Here is a 5,216-nt window from a genome sequence, read left to right on the forward strand (position 1 = left end):
CACATTCCTTTCCACGTTCCATTCCACATTCCATTCCATTCCATTCTATTTCACTTTCCATTTCATTCCATTGCACAATCCATTCCAGATTCCATTTCATATTCCATTCCACTATACATTCCATTGCATTACACATTCCAATCCATTCTATTATTCATGTCATTCCATTCAATTCCACATCCCATTCCACTCCATTCCATCTCATTTCATTCCACATTCCTCTCCATTCCATTCCATTCCACATTCCGTTCCGTTGCAATCCACATTCCATTATACGTTTCATTCCACGTTGCGTTCCATGTTCCATTCCACGTCCCATTTCACTTTCCAATCCTTTCCATTCCACATTCCATTCCATTCCATTCCACATTCCATTCCATTCTATTCCACATTCCATTCCACGTTCCATTCCATTCCATTCCAAGTTCCTTTCCACGTTCTGTTCCACATTCCAATCCATTCAATTTCACATTGCATTCAATTCAATTTCATGTTTCATTCCATATTCCATTCTACATTCCATTCCACTTTCTACTTCACTTTCCATTCCACAATCCATTCCACATTCAATTCCTCGATAGATTGCACGTACCATTCCACATTCCATTCCATTCCATTCCACTCCACATTCCCTTCCACATTCCATTCCACTTTCCATTCCACAGTCCTTTCCAAGTTCCATTCTACGTACCATTCCACATTCCATTCCATTCCATTCAACTTTCCATTCTACATTGCATTGCACATCACATTCCATGCTGCATTCCACGTTCCATTCCACGTTACATTCCATGTTCCATTCCACGTTCCATTCCACATTCCATTCCATTCTATTCCACTTTCCATTCCACTTTCCATTCCACATTACATTCCACAATACATTCCACATTACATTCCACTTTACATTCCGTTCCGTTCCAGATATCATTCCACGTTCTATTCCACATTCCATTCCGTTCCATGCCACTTTCCATTCCACATTCCATTCCATATTCCATTCCACATTCCATTCCACTTTCCATTCCACATTCCATTCCATATTCCATTCCACATTTGTTTCCATTGCTTTCCACTTTCCATTCAACATTCCATTCCACATTCCATTCCACAGTCCTTTCCATATTCCATTCCACATTCCATTCCACATTCCATTCTCATTCCATTGCATTACTTTCCTCTTTCCATTTCACATTTCATTCTACATTCCATTCCATTCCATTCCACATTCCATTCCATTCCAATCAACATTCCATTCCACAATTCATTCCATTCCATTCCACATTCCATTCCACATTCCATTCCCCATTCAATTCCGTTCCATTACAAAATCCATTCCATTCCATTCCATTCCATATTCCATTCCACATTCCATTCCATATTACATTCCACATTCCATTAAATTCTATTCCACATTCCATTCTCATTCCATTGCATTACTTTCCTCTTTCCATTCCACATTTCATTCTACATTCCATTCCATTCCATTCCACATTCCATTCCAATCAACATTCCATTCCACAATTCATTCCATTCCATTCCACATTCCTTTCCACATTCCATTCCCCATTCAATTCCATTCTATTACAAAATCCATTCCATTCCATTCCATTCCATATTCCATTCCACATTCCATTCCATATTCCATTCCACATTCCATTCCATATTACAATCCACATTCCATTAAATTCTATTCCACATTCCATTCTCATTCCATTGCATTACTTTCCTGTTTCCATTCCACATTCCATTCCACATTCCAGTCCATTCCATTCCACATTCCATTCCGTTTGAATGCACATTTCATTCCACAATTCATTCCATTCCATTACCCTTTCTATCCCACATTACTTTCCACGTTCCATTCCATTCCACTCCACAGTCCATTCCACATTCCGTTCAATAATCCATTCCACATTCCATTCAATTCCATTCCACATTCCATTGCATTCCATTCCACATTCCATTGCATTCTATTCCACATTCCATTCCACGTTCCATTCAATTCCATTCCACGTTCCATTCAACGTTCCATTCCACATTCCATTCAACGTTCCTGTCCATTCCAATCTACGTTCCATTCCACATTCCATTCCACCGTCCATTCCACATTCCATTCCAAATTCCATTCCATTCGATGTCACATTACATTCCACATTACTTTCTACATTTAATTCTACATTTCATTCCACATTGCAGTGCATGCCATTCCACATTCCATTCGACATTAGTTTGCACATTCCATTCCACATTCCATTCCACATTCCATTTCGTTCGGCATTCCATTCCATTCCATTTCACATTCCATTCCGTTATGTTCCACATTGCTTTAAACATTCCATACAGCATTACATTCCTCATTCCGTTCCATAATCCTTTCCACTTTCCATTGCATTCCATTCCTCATTCCATTCAATTCCATTCCACGTTGCATTCCATTTCATTTCACATTCCATTCTGTTCCATTGCACATTCATTTCCACATTCCATTCCACACTCCTTTCCATTCCATTCCACATTCCATTCCACGTTCCATTCCACGTTCCATACAATGTTCTATTAAATGTTCCATTCCATTCCATTCCACCTTCTATTCCACGTTCCACTAAATTCAGTTCCATGTTCCATTCCACGTTCTGTTCCACGTACCATTCCAATCCATTCCATGTTCCATTAAACTCCATTCTACGTTCCATTCCACATTACATTCCATTCAATTCCACATTCCATTTCACATTCCATTCCACATTCCATTTCACATTCCATTCCACATTCCACTTCACATTCCATTTCATTCCATTACACATTCCATTTCCCATTGCATTCCAGATTCCATTCAACATTCCATTTCACATTCCACTCCACCTTCCATTTCATTTCCATCCAAATTTCATTCCAGTCCACATTCCCTGCAACTTTCCATTTCACATTCCACCCCACGTACCATTCCATTCCATTCCACGTTCCATTCCACATTCCACTGCATTCCATTCCACTTTCCATTCCACATTCCAATCTATGTTCCATTCCACATTCCATTCCACGTTCCATTCCATTCCATTCCACTTTCCATTCCACGTTGCATTGCACGTTCCTTTCCACGTTCCTTTCCACGTTCCATTCCATTCCACATTCCATTCCACGTTCCATTCCACGTTCCATTGCACGTTCCATTCCACGTTCCTTTCCACATTAAATTCCATTCCATTTTATATTCCCTACCATTAATTTCCATTCCTCTGCACACTCCATTCCATTCCATTCCACATGCCATTCCATATTCCACTCAACATTCCATTCCACATTCCATTCCATTCCTTTCCACATTGCATTCCACATTCCATTGCATTAAATTCCTCATTCCATTACATTCTACTCCACATTCCATTCCGTTACATTGTACATTCCATTGCACATTCCATTCCACATTCCATTCCACATTCCATTCCATTCCATTCCACGTTCCATTCCAAGTTCCATTCAATTCCATTCCACGTTCCATTCAACGTTCCATTCCACATTCCATTCCACGTTCCATTAAATTCCATTCCACATTCCATTCCACGTTCCATTAAATTCCATTCCACATTCCATTCAACTTTCCAGTCCATTCCAATCCATGTTCCATTCCTCGTTCCATTCCACCTTACATTCCACATTCCATTCCATTCGATTCCACATTCCATTCCATTCCGTTCCACATTCCATTCCACATTTCATTCCACATTGCAGTCCATTCCATTCCACATTCCATTCCACATTACTTTCCACATTCCATTCCACATTTCTTTCCATTTTGCCGTCCATTCCATTTTACATTCCATTCCTCATTACTTTCCACTTTCCATTTCACATTCCATTCCACAATCCATTCCATTCCGCATTCCATTCCATTTCACTTTCCATTAAGTTATATTCCACATTCCGTTCCACATTCCATTCAATATTCCATTCCACATTCTGTTCCATAATCCTTACCACATTCCAATGCATTCCATTCCTCCTTCCATTCCATTCCATTCCACATTCCATTCCTTTTCATTTCACATTCCATTCTGTTCCATTCCACATTCACTTCCACATTCCATTCCACATTACATTCCACATTCCGTTCCATTCCATTCCACATTCCATTCCATATTCCTTTCCATTCCATTCCACATTCCATTCCACGTTCCACTCCACGTTCCATTCAATGTTCTATTCCATGTTCCATTCCATTCCATTCCACGTCCATTCCAAGTTCCATTAAATTCAATTCCATGTTCCATTCCACATTCTATTCCATTCAATACCACATTGCATTTCACATTCCATTCCACTTTCCATTTCACATTCCATTCCATTCCATTACACATTTCATTTTCCATTCCATTCCAGGTTCCATTCAACATTCCATTTCACATTCCATTCCATTCCCTTCCAAATTTCATTCCATTCTACGTTCCCTTCCACATTCTATTGCACATTCCGCTCCATGTCCCATTCCATTCTATTCCACGTTCCATTACACATTCCATTCCATTTCATTCCACTTTCCATTCCACATTCCAATCTACATTCCATTCCACATTCCATTCCATTCCATTCCACGTTCCATTCCACGTGCCATTCCTCTTTCCATTGCACGTTCCTTTCCACGTTCCTTTCCACATTCCATTACATTCCATTCCATATTCCCTAGTATTAATTTCCATTCCTCTCCACACTGCATTCCATTCCATTCCACATTCAATTCCATATTCTACTCAACATTCCATTGCACATTCCATTCCATTCCCTTACATATTTCATTCCATTCCACGTTCCCTTCCACATTCCATTGCACATTCTAGTCCACGTCCCATTCCATTCCATTCCACGTACCATTACACATTCCATTCCATTCCATTCTACTTTCCATTCCACATTCCAATCTACATTACATTCTACATTCCATTCCACATTCCATTCCATTGCATTCCACATTTCATTCCACTTTCCGTTCCATTCCATTCCAGGTTCCATTCCCTGTTACTTTCCACATTCCATTCCATTGTATTCCACATTCCATTCCACATTCCATTCCATTCCACTCCACGTTCCATTCCAAGTTCCATTCCACGTTGCATTCCACGTTGCATTCAATTCCATTCCACATTCCATTCCACTTTCCTTTCCATTCAATTCCACGTTCCATTCCTCATTCCATTGTACATTCCATTCGAAGTTCTCTTCCA

This window comes from Pongo pygmaeus, chromosome Y (assembly GCF_028885625.2).
Source record: "Pongo pygmaeus isolate AG05252 chromosome Y, NHGRI_mPonPyg2-v2.0_pri, whole genome shotgun sequence".
In the NCBI taxonomy this organism is placed as follows: domain Eukaryota; kingdom Metazoa; phylum Chordata; class Mammalia; order Primates; family Hominidae; genus Pongo; species Pongo pygmaeus.